Source organism: Bos taurus, chromosome 16 (genome assembly GCF_002263795.3).
Source record: "Bos taurus isolate L1 Dominette 01449 registration number 42190680 breed Hereford chromosome 16, ARS-UCD2.0, whole genome shotgun sequence".
NCBI lineage: Eukaryota > Metazoa > Chordata > Mammalia > Artiodactyla > Bovidae > Bos > Bos taurus.
In genome coordinates this window covers 40,488,982-40,501,932 of record NC_037343.1, presented here as the reverse complement: position 1 = coordinate 40,501,932, position 12,951 = coordinate 40,488,982, and the positions used below count along the sequence as shown (strand labels likewise).

The following is a 12,951-nucleotide window of genomic DNA, read 5'->3' as shown; positions in this document are numbered from 1 at the left end:
ACTGAAAAAAAAATTTTTAATGACCTATGTTAAGACCAGAAAATAATTACTTTTATATTTTTTTATTTAATTTATTTTAATTGGAGGCTAATTACAATATTGTATTGGTTTTGCCATACATGAGCATGAATCCACCATGGGAATACATGTGTTCCCCATCCTGAACCCCCCTCCCACCTCCCTCCCTGTACCATCCCTCTGGGTCATCCCAGTGCACCAGCCCCAAGCATCCTGTATCCTGCATCGAACCTGGACTGGCGATTCTTTTCACATATGATATTATACATGTTTCAGTGCCATTCTCCCAAGTCATCCCACCCTCTCCCTCTCCCACAGAGTCCAAAAGACTGTTCTATACATCTGTGTCTCTTTTGCTGTCTCCGTATACAGGGTTATTGTTACCATCTTTCTAAATTCCATATATATGCGTTAGTATACTGTATTTGTGTTTTTATTTCTGGCTTACTTCACTCTGTATAATAGGCTCCAGTTTCATCCACATCATTAGGACTGATTCAAATGTATTCTTTTTAATGGCTGAGTAATATTCCATTGTGTATACGTACCACAGCTTTCTTATCCATTCATCTGCTGATGGACATCTAGGTTGCTTCCATGTCCTGGCTATTATAAACAGTGCTGTGATGAACATTGGGGTACATGTGTCTCTTTCAATTCTGGTTTCCTCAGTGTGTATGCCCAGCAGTGGGATTGCTGGGTCATAAGGCAGTTCTATTTCCAGTTTTTTAAGGAATCTCCACACTGTTCTCCATAGTGGCTGTACTAGTTTGCATTCCCACCAACAGTGTAAGAGGGTTTTACACCTCCAGCATTTATTGCTTGTTGACTTTTGGATCGCAGCCATTCTGACTGGCATGAAATGGTACCTCATTGTGGGTTTGATTTGTATTTCTCTGATAATGAGTGATGTTAGCATCTTGTCGTGTGTTTGTTAGCCATCTGTATGTCTTCGTTGGAGAAATGTCTCTATACAGATCAATGGAACAAAATAGAAAGCCCAGAGATAAATCCACGCACCTATGGACACCTTATCTTTGACAAAGGAGGCAAGAATATACAATGGAGAAAAGACAATCTCTTTAACAAGTGGTGCTGGGAAAACTGGTCAACCACTTGTAAAAGAATGAAACTAGAACACTTTCTAACACCATACACAAAAATAAACTCAAAATGGATTAAAGATCTAAGCATAAGACCAGAAACTATAAAACTCCTAGAGAACATAGGCAAAACACTCTCCGGCAAAAATCACAGCAGGATCCTCTATGACCCACCTCCCAGAATAGTGGAAATAAAAGCAAAAATAAACAAATGGGACCTAATTAAAATTAAAAGCTTCTGCACAACAAAGGAAACTATAAGCAAGGTGAAAAGACAGCCTTCAGAATGGGAGAAAATAATAGCAAATGAAGCAACTGACAAACAACTAATTTCAAAAATATATAAGCAACTCCTGCAGCTCAATTCCAGAAAAATAAATGACCCAATCAAAAAATGGGCCAAAGAACTAAGTAATTACTTTTGAAAGAATTCTAAGCTCCTATCATTAAAAAAAAATTATTAATTGGAGTGTACTTGCTTTACAATGTTGTGATGGTTTTTTCCATAGAACAATGTGATAGCTCAATGGGTAAAGAAAAGAATCTTCCTGCAATGCAGGAGACACAGAAGAGATGGTTTCAATCCCTGGGACAGGAAGACCCCCTGGAGGAGGAAATGGCAACCTACTCCAGTATCCTTGCCTGAAAAATTCCATGGACAGGGTCACAAAGAGTTAGACACGACTGAGCGACTAAACAGAAATCAGCCATAAGTATAAAAGCAGAGACATCACTTTGCCAACAAAGGTCTGTATAGTCAAAGCTATGGTTTTTCCAGTAGTCATGTATGGATGTGAGAGTTGGACCATAAACAAGGCTGAGTGCCTAAGAACTGATGCTTTCACACTGTGGTGCTAGAGAAGACCCATCAAAGTCCCTTGGACAACAAGGAGATCAAACCAGTCAATCCGAAAGGAAACCAGTCCTGAATATTCATTGGAAGGACTGATGCTAAAGTTGAAGTTCCCAAACTTTGGCCACCTGATGTGAAGAGCTGACTCACTGGAAAAGACCCTGATGCTGGGAAAGATTGAGGGTGAGAGAAGAGGGTGACAGAGGATGAGATGATTAGATAGCATCACCAACTCAATGGAGATGAGTTTTCACAAACTCTAGGAAATAGTGAAGGACAGGGAAGCCTGGCATGCTGCAGTCTATAGGGTGGCAGAGTTGGACACAACTTAATGACTAAACAGCAACAACAATACATATATATATCCCTTCTCTCTTGAGCCTCCCTCCCCCCTTTCCCATCCAACCCCTCTAGGTCATCACAGAGCACCGGGCTCGGCTCCCTGTGTTATACAGCATAAACTGCTATCATTTTTTATAAAATGATAATTTAAACAGTTAATTGTATAGAGGTTTTTTTTTTTTTTAAATGACCCCTCCTCCAATATCTAAAAATATCTTACTTTCTAGAGCCACTAACTGAGAGCCACTTCTGATCCAGCTGGTCCAGTTGCACCTGAATTCCTCTTTCTGGCTGTTTTTTCCTATTCTTAGGCTGACAGTGATGAATAATAATAGTAGGACTAAGCCAACCTTGTTCCGCATTGGGAAATGAAGAATTGGACCAGAGTAAAGACAGCCAGTGATTGCAAACAGAAAGAGGCAGAAGCTGGAACACGGCTGTACAATGACCTGGAAAGCACTTTAATATTCTGATGCTCAGGTTACATCCTCAACCTGTTAAATCAGAATTTCTGTGCATGGAATCCAAGCATCAGTGTTTTCCAAAAGCAAACTAGATGTCCTCAAAGGAATGGATAAAAAGAGATGTGGTACTTATGGCTGCTAGAGGAAAGGGTGTGGGGAAGGGATAGTTAGGGAGTTTGGGATGGATAGATACACACTGCTATATAAAACTGATAAGCAACAAAGACCTACTATATAGCACAGGGAACACTGCTCAATGTTACATGGCAGCCTAGTTGGGAGGGGAATTTGGGGAAGAATAGATAATGTATACATAAGGCTGAGTCTCTTAGCTTTTTACCTGAAACTATCGCTGCAACTATCATAACATTGTTAATTGGCTATACCTCAGTACAAAATAAAAAGGCTTTAAAAAAAACTGTTCCAATGAATACTGGGCTAGAGGAAAGAGACAGATGATCCTAACATTTCTAACTCAAGTTCAGTTCAGTTCAGTCACTCAGTCATGTCCAACTCTTTGCGACCCCATGAATCGCAGCACGCCAGGCCGCCCTGTCCATCACCAACTCCCGGAGTTCACCCAGACTCACGTCCATCGAGTCAGTGATGCCATCCAGCCATCTCATCCTCTGTCGTCTCCTTCTCCTCCTGCCCCCAATCCGTCCCAGCATCAGAGTCTTTTCCAGTGAGTCAACTGGGTATTGTTTTTGCTTTGGCTCCATCCCTTCATTCTTTCTGGAGTTATTTCTCCACTGATCTCCAGTAGCATATTGGGCGCCTACTGACCTGGGGAGTTCCTCTTTCAGTATCCTATCATTTTGCCTTTTCATACTGTTCACGGGCAGTTTGATTCCATGTAATTATTCGAGAACCCTAAGCTCTCAGCTCCGCTACCATCTTCAAGCAAAGAGTAAAACCGTTCTTCCAGCTGTATTCCATTCTCTCAGCTGTAATTCCTCCTTTTGACATTTTCCCCAATTAAGATACCTTTGAGGTTCAAGTTAATTTGGTTTTATCTTATATGTATCTATTGCACAGGTGTTGTAAACAGGGGTTTTCTCTAATCACTGTCATTCTCTATCTCATTCCTCACCTACACTCTACGCCTAAAGGCTAGAGATTCTCAAAGCATGATTTCTAGACCTCGAGCATCAGTATTACCTGGAAATGCACAGAAATGTTGGTTCCTGGGACCCACCTGCCGAACCAGAAATTCTAGGGGTGGAGTCCAGTAGTCTGTGTTTTAACAAACCTGCAGGTGATGCTGACACATGCTAGAACTTGAAAACCATTGCTCTGGCAAGAAGCACTGGATTAAGTGCTTCACTGCTGTGAAGCTCAAAGCCAACCAGTCAGCATAGAGCCTTTAGAAGAGGTACAGAGAACCTGGAGGCAATGTTATGACAGGACACAGAAGCTGCCTTGAGGCTAAATAATTAGAGCAACATAAGCATTGTTAGCATCAGGGGGCTAAAGGGACCATGACCCTTAAGTGTCTTTCTGCTTTGCTTTCCACCAACCTCTTCTATCTCCTCTGTATCCATGGATTTTCCTTCAGTTAAACAGCTATCTGTTGGAGATATACGTGTTCCAATTTTGAACATATGTCCTCTCAAAGGCAGCAGCTCTCTGCCTTAAGTCTTCCAAAATATGAATGTACATAGCGCTTGTAATTTCATTAGCCGGGAGCCAAATAAAAAGGCACAATTCATGGAAAGAACAAGGAGCTTGGCTTCAGTCCCAGACACTTAACTCATCAATAAATATTTATTTATTCTATGAGGACAATATTATGATAGTTCTTGTTAACAACTGGCCTAACATTCACTTGGGGAGCTTATTTTTATTTTTACATGTTTGCATGGTGGCCTAATATACCTTGTTCTGGCTCTCACCTTCTTCCCATCTACTTGCTACACAGAAGCCAAAAGATTCTTTCAAAAAGAATATCTCATTGTATTACATAATTCCTTCCTTAAAACTCTCTTAATAACTTTAAATGTGCTTGAAATAAACCCTAAATTTATTTCAAAAGCCTGCAAGTCTTCAGGCTCCCCTGTACCTTCTTGCTTCTTCTGCCACTATCTTCCCTTTCAAGGCACTATCCTCTGGTCACCGTGGTCTTGCTTTTCCTCAACAAGTCAGTCTCCTTCTCACCACAGTGTCTTTGCACTTGCTGCTCACTTGCCTAGAAAGGTCCTCTCCGTATTTTCACATGGTTTTTGTGGCTCAGATGGTAAAGAATCCACGTGCAATGCAGGAGACCCAGGTTTGATCCCTGGGTTGGGAAGATCCCCTGGAGATGAGAACGACTACCCACTCCAGTATTCTTGCCTGGAGAATCCTATGGACAGAGGAGCTTTGTGGGCTACAGTCCATGGGGTCACAAAGAGTTGGATATGACTGAGTGACTTTCACTTTCTCTGTTTATTTAGGTCTCAAGTCAAACATGGAGAAGGCAATGGCACCCCACTCCAGTAATCTTGCCTGGAAAATCCCATGGATGGAGGAGCCTGGTAGGCTCCAGTCCATGGGGTCGCTAAGAGTCAGACATGACTGAGTGACTTCACTTTCACTTTTCACTTTCATCCATTGGAGAAGGAAATGGCAACCCACTCCAGTGTTCTTGCCTTGAGAATCCCAGGGATGGGGGAGCCTGGTGGGCTGCCGTCTATGGGGTCGCACAGAGTCGGAAATGACTGAAGCGACTTAGCAGCAGCAGCAGCAAGTCAAACATTAACTTTTGCAGGAAACATGAGCACATACTCAGTTAGCAATCCTTACACTGCTGCTGTTATACTCTTTATGTAGCATTTAAAACTAGCTAAGCACATGTATCAATGTATATATCTATCCATTCACTTTTCTGCATGTTGTTTCTTAAGGACTTCGTTTTTCTTCTGTTACCTCTCATCTAGAATCTAAGTTCCCAAAAAACAGGGGAATTTTTTGTCTTGTTCATTCCTGTATTTCTAGATGTAATAGGATAATAAACATTTTATGAATATATAAAAGTGAATAAATGCATATGCCATAAAATATTTTGAAGAATAATAGTATATAAAGTTTTCCTTAAAAAAACTAATCATTTATAAGGTGCTAGTAAACCTGAATCATTAGCTAGTATCATGTTATAAAATCTGAATTAGTTAGGGGTGTTACAGAAACCAGTACTTGAGAAACCAAGCACCACAGTCTGAGAGTTAGAGAACTCTAACTTTTTTTTACGCTGGCGGGCCCAAAGGAGTTAACACTCCAAACTCTGAGTCCTGAACAAAGGGATTACAGAGTTTTTATAGACAGGCTGTAGTGGGCAGCACTAGCTGTTAATAGGCTGGGTTTCTCACGCATGGGAATAGCAGTCAAGATGGAGAGGGGGATGCCTGGCCTGGACAGGCATGATTAAGCAGGTTTGCAGGGGCTGGGCAATTGCGAAGAGCGGGACAAGGTGAGTGAGATAAACTCCATTTCCTAGTATTACAAGTCCCCACTTTCTGAGACTACCTGACCTACGTGATCTAGACTTTGCAAGGGGCAAGCTGAGTTACAGAGGCAGAAGGAGAAGGAAGTTATGTAAAATTTTAACTTTTTCTCTTCAGGGGAAGTCTAGACATATTTTTAATATAGAATATTGGTGTGCAAAGGGGTATTAAAAGTTTATTATCCTTTCACAGAGCAGGAATGTTTCCAACCATCAAATAGAAAAAAAATCTTTTTGAAGAAAAGTATCAACCACTTCCTTTTGCTCACTGTGAAGTCTTTGGACCCTGGAATGTAGTATGACAGGTGATTCAAATTTAGATAATATCTCCCCCACCTTCCATAGAAGGCTAATTTGCAAACCATATTCATATTCTCTAATAAGTAAGTGTAACCCAATAAGCAAGAAGATTTACTTGGCTCATGCAGTGGGCTTATCTTTAAGGTAAAAGAGAAAAACACAGTGAGTTTCCAAGTGCAATTTTCATTAAAAAAATCTGTGTCAGAAATAAATGGTTTGAAGGCAGAGGTTCCAGGTTTCGAGAGCCAGTGCTATGTAAGTCACCCAGTGCAGGGACCCCTGCAATATTCTGTAATATCCATGACAGCTTATCCTTGATCATCTCCAGCCTATTACTTCACTAGACAACCCAATCCACAATTGAAAAGTTTGAATTATAAGATAATTCTTTCCAAACATGTCTTTAAATCCGCCTCTAAATCTTTCCTATCTGCCTGCTATATAGGTCAACACAAATGAGTCTGTCCCCTTTCCCACATGACATTCCTTCAAACATGAAACCATATGCATTCTTCCTTTTTCTCTTTCCAGATCAAGTTTTCTCATTAGTCATTAGCTGTTTCTTCTGTGCATTGTTTCCAAGACCCTATCATTATCGTTCTATTCCTTTATATATGCTCCAATTGATCAATGTGCGTGCTTGTGTGATCAGCTGTGTCCAACTCTTTGTGACCCTATGGACTATAGCCTACCAGGTTCCTCTATTCATGGAATTTTCCAGGCAAGAATACTGGAGTGGGTTGCCATTTCCTCCTCCAGGGGATCTTCCAGACCCAGGGATCAAACCTGTGTCTCCTGCATTGGCAGGCAGATTCTTTACCACTGTACCACCTGGGATGCCCCCAATTGATCAATATCCCTCTTAAAATGTAAATTCCAGAGGGAAACCGAACATTTAACAAATGGCTTGACTGTTTCATGGTATACAATGCTGTCGTTCTCCTTGTTTTGGTCCTGTGCCCAGAATAAGACAGTTAGGGTTTTGACAGCTTTGTCACAGTTGACTCATATTTAGAACATATGGATTAAGACTCACTTTAGTGTTGTCCTAAATCCTCTGCCAAGTTTTACAGAAGGGTACACAATGACCAGGGATAATTAGGTTAACTTGGGGTTTTCTAGACTTTCAAGGATTTCAGTTTAGTTACCACTAAAGGCAAGAATTCCTTCTTACTTGATGTACTTTCTAGGTGGGTTTAACATTTAATCATCTATTCTGGTTCTTTGACTTTGATGGCTCTTTATCAGAAAATCTTGTTATAATATTCTGGCCCTCAAAAAGAGGTTTCCAGGAACAAAGAGCAGGGAACCTGAAGGCAGCTTGTCAAACCTCTCGTTTCTTTCCAGGTACAAACTCAAATGCTAACCCACAAGTCTCCCTGGTCAGTTGCTAATTTGTCTGCTTATCTTTTTTCCCATCTAAACAATAGCCACACTTTAATAAAGGGTTAAATACAGTGCAGCAACAGCAGAACTGTGATTCCAGATGGCCGAAACATTTCCTGCCAAGACCTTGGGAATTGTTTCTTCTCTCGTTCTCACAAATGCTGACTTTCTGACCTCCAAGGCATGCCCTAAGGTTTGTGTTTTTCAGTATTCACCCCAAAGTATGAGGTGATCTAATCTAACTAGGTCCTTCCTGGCTTGTTTTAAACTTGCTACTGGCAAGTAGAATGGAACAGTGTGAAATTAAGACAGAAACATTCCTGATTTAGGAATTTACCGTGATTATCACACTTTATGATCTAAGGCATTTATAATCCTGATTTTTTTTTTTTTTTTGGACATCTTGAGTATGCTACTGTCTATGCACAGGGGCTGCAATCACTAAGCAAGTGTCCAGTGAATGAAGTAACTAGCATTACAGGCTTTCCTGTAGGTTTCCCATATGCAGCTAGATGCACAAGATATTCAACATCTGTCACTGACCAAATGGACCATTACTCTCTTAGCTTAACAAATTCCCGGTGGGGCTAGGCAGAGAACCATTATGACAAAGTCATTATCTCTTTTTTCTCTCTGAAGTCTGCTTTCCCTGGTTCTGAACCCCCGTCTTCCCTTCCCAAGACTCAATACCTTCAGTCATCCATTTAGTTGTCCACAGCCCTTACTGAAAGACTGCACTCAGACTTGCATTTTGTAGCATTACCTATAGTTCCCTCCAAAAAACAAACACCCAAATCCAGGTCTGTCCTCTGCCCCTTATTCTCAAAGCCCCAAAGTATGTCTAGAAAATTAACCCAAGAAATCTAGTGTGTAAAGATAGGAATAATATTGAGAGTTTTTTAGCCTAGTGGTTAAGCTTAGTAGCTTTCAGAGACAAACTGCCTGGTTTGGAGGCCAGCTCTACCAACTAATGGTGAAACCAGGGGCAAGTTATTTAACTTTTCTGTGCCTTAATTTTTCTCATTTGTACACCAGGGCTAATAGCATCTACTTCATAGGGTTGTAAGTAGTATTTAGTTTATGCAAAAATTTTAAATATCTGGCACATAATACATACTCAGTAAACACTATCCATTACTTCTTCCAGTCAGTTTCAGTTCCATACTTGAGAGGTTTTTGTTCAGAGGGGTAACAGTAACCACTGCTTTGGGGGAATTTTAGAATCCAGAAAAACATACTGGTACCCTTCAAACTGGGGCTTCCCAGGTGGTGCCAGTGGTAGAGAACCCGCCTGCCAACACAGGAGGTGCAAGAGATGCAAGTTCCATCCCCTGGAGGAGGGCTTGGCAACCCACTCCAGTATTCTTGCCTGGAGAATCCCATGGACAGAGGAGTCTGGCGGGCCACAGTCCATAGGGTCACAAAGAGTTGGACATGACTGAAGCAACTTATGCACACACACTTCAAATGACGTTAATTAGGTACTCAGCTATCTTTAGGAATAAAGACAACCCATATGACCCAAAATACCATGATTTTCCTGTATACAAGCATGGGCACTGAAGTAGTGGGATTCAAAGTGTGGCCTAGATTCTGATGGTGTCTGAAAACTTTCTGAGCATATGCAGATGTACATGGTTTCAAAGCACTAATTTATTCTCAGCTTCCATAAAATGCTTATGAAAAAAGCATAGTTTTTTTTCTTTCCCATCTACCTCTTCATAATAACTTTGTCCACTTTGCAAAAGAAAGAACCACCCATTATCCATCCAAAAGTTTCTTTGGCTCATTGCTCCAGAGTATAAAAGACTACTGGGTGACAAACAAAGAGACATTTGAAAATAGTGATGCTGGTATTGAGAAAGCAAATGACTCTGTTTATGACGGATCTGTTGCAAGTTGGATGGTTTTCAGCTTTTTGAGTTTTTCAAAATTGGAGGAAGACTTAACCAATCTGTCAGCTGATAGATCACTAAATACTTTATTTTAGTATATATGCTGCTGAAGAGAGCATAATAAACTGTTTATTTAATGTCCTGATATAAACATTGGCATTTAACACAAAAGGAGGATTATTAATTGAATGACATTTCTACATAACCACGTGAACAAGATTTCCCAGTGCTTATACATTTACAAACAAAAAAATAAGAGTAAATTGATGAACTTTGTCTCATTCTAGTACTGAGAAATCTGTCTATGAACAGAATATCTGAAACAATTGGATAAAAAACTCCCATTTACTTTTTTTTTAAGTGCATGCTAAGTCTCTTCAGTCATGTCTGACTATTTGCAACTCTATGGACTATAGCCTGCCAGGTTTCCCTGTCCATGAAATCCTCCAGGTAAGAATACTGAAGTGGGTTGCCATTTCCTTCTCAGGGGATCTTCCCAGGCCAGGGATCAAACACACATCTCTTATGTCTCTTGCATTGGCAGATGGGTTCTTTACCACTAAAGTCACCTGGGAAGCCCTTTTAAAAAGTAAAAATGTTCAAAATTTTGTCCAATTACATTGCATCCCACATGTTGTATATTCATGTTTCAACCATTCTGTACTAATAAACTGTATGGTAAGTATAGGAAAGTTTTTAAATAGTGAAATTTCCATTTATATACATCTATTTGCTACAAAAACAAATGATTGGGTAATCAATGAGAGACCTTCAAAGCTAAAATAGGTTATATGAGGATAAAACAGTGAGAAAGGAAGTATTAATTCAAAGATAATTACAAAACTTTCATGTATTATAGAACATGATCATCTATTTCAATGTGGGTGACAGTATCAAACCACTATGGTATTTAGATTTCACTGAATATACTTGGAAGAATGAATTCACAGTTTAATTATAAGTAATGCTTCCTAGGTTGCACAGCGGTAAAAAATCCAGGAGGATTCTGACAGTGCAGGAGCCACAAGAGACACAGGTTTGATCTCAGGGTTGGAAAGATCCCCTGGAGAAGGAAATGGCAACCTGATCCAGCATTCTTGCCTGAGAAATTCCATGGACAGAGGAGCCTGGCAGGCTATAGTCCATGGTGTCACAAAGAGTAGGACATGGCAGAGTAACTGAGCACTTCACGCCAATATTTATAGGGCACTGGAAATTTCATACTCAGCAATTATTTAAATTTAAATGAAGAATTTTATCTGGTAATTTAAGAGTGTGAGAGGTAACTACATGGCTCTAGATCATTTTACAAAGGTCTTTTAGAGATTATGTAAGCAAAGTCTTTGAAAACATCACACTTAAGCATCCTATCTTTTAGTACATTAGGACCAGCATTTGTCATGCTGAGGCCTAACTAGTGGTCAGAATTTAGGGTTGCCAGATCTCCTAGGAAAAAACTCCATCTGTTATCTGTGTGTGTGTATGTGTGTGTACCTCGTAAAGAATTCTAAATAACAAACATCTTCTTGATGTCTTTGTATCTGCCCTGCTTACTGGAGGCTGATATCATTGCCCTAAGATTAGTCTTAGGTACAGTTCAACACTGCAAATCTGGAACAAAGACTTGGGTTCAAGTCCATTCTTCTTAAATTCTTGGGGTTTCCACTGACCCTTGAGTTAAATCACAGTTCTTCTGCTTATTGACTGCTTCTTTGAAATGAGTTACTTAACCTCACTAAATCCAGCTGCTTTGTGTGTAAAGCTGATGTTATAGTGCTTAGCCCATGGGATCATAGTGAGGATTAAATAAGATCATAGAGGCACAGCATTGAATACTGCCTGGAAAAGAGTAAGCACTATTATTAATGTTATTTTTATAATTTTACCACCTAAAATTTTCAAAGCCACTTTACTTTTTCATTTTTATTTATACTTCTAATCAATTCCATATGGAGTTTATCATTTGTATAACACCTTCTATCTCCCTAATAAAGGGTAATAGCATGAATGGATAGGCAGATAGCATATACCTGTCTATCAGATTCAAGTTATGGGATTCAAGATCAGTAGCCATAGGACAAATTTTATGGCCCAATCTATATAATCATAGTAGACACAGCTAAAATCTTTCAGATGATCTGATTTTCTTCATTGGAAACAATCACCCTAAGATCATAGAAATGTCTAGTTGGTACTTCAGGAAAATTAACTGCTTTGAGCAAGTTTTGTAAGTTTTATTTCACCATGTTTGCATAAGCCTGGCTGTTGTATCTTTCCTGGAGTAATGAGTTAAAAAGACAACACTGTTAAACTAATGTTGATAGAAAAGAAGAATTTGAATAGAATTTTTCAAATCGTATTCGTCTGGATGCAGGCTCTAGAAAGAGTCTTCAGATATCTTCACTAAGTGCTCAGGTGTCATGGTGATGGGTTTATTATCCTGCATATAGTTTTGCTTAGTTTTTAAAAATCGTAATAATATAGTACACACAATGGATTTTAGGTAGTGTCATTCATTAATCCAGTTTAGAGAAAAGGTCACAAACGATTCTTTTGCAGGCAAAAAATTCACTTCTAATGCTAGTCTCACAAAGGATGTAGTCAAAACACTTCCCACTGGAAATTATTCATCCCTTTCAATGGTGCATTCTTCCCTTATTCATCTAGACATCCACATTAGAAACAGGTAAGTCATCCTTGACTATTCCTTCCTCCATCCAACTGTTCCTTAGGACCTAATGATTCAGACTTCTAAACATGTTACCTGGAGAAGGAAATAGCAATGCATTCCAGTATTCTTGCCTGGAGAATCCCAAGGACAGAGGAGCCTGGCAGGCTATAGTCTATGGGGTCTCAAAGAGTCAGACACGACTGAATCACTATCACTCAAACATTTTAAGTTTAGGTCCTCATCTCTCTCACTTGACTTCCTAAATAGTCTTCGTACAAATGAAAACTACCTAATATGTAAACTTTAATGCTTAAAAAAGTCAAGATCTCCTTTTGCATATTCAGGATAAAGTCTAAACCCTTTAGTATTATGTTTAATATCTTCCAGGACTGGCACCTGTCTGTTTTCCTAGTCCCTTCCTCATCTCTCCCGCCTCAC

At 39.7% G+C, this 12,951-nt stretch overlaps 2 long non-coding RNA genes across 4 annotated transcripts in view; one reads left to right on the top strand and one right to left on the bottom strand.

Moving 5' to 3' along the window:
• The window catches only part of LOC132342129 (uncharacterized), a 209,629-nt gene that overhangs the window by 162,216 nt on the left and 34,462 nt on the right, over positions 1-12,951 (bottom strand). The window lies entirely within an intron of this gene.
• Positions 1-12,951, top strand: part of LOC132342464 (uncharacterized) — a 55,645-nt gene that overhangs the window by 28,827 nt on the left and 13,867 nt on the right. The gene's annotated exons all lie outside the window — the stretch shown is intronic.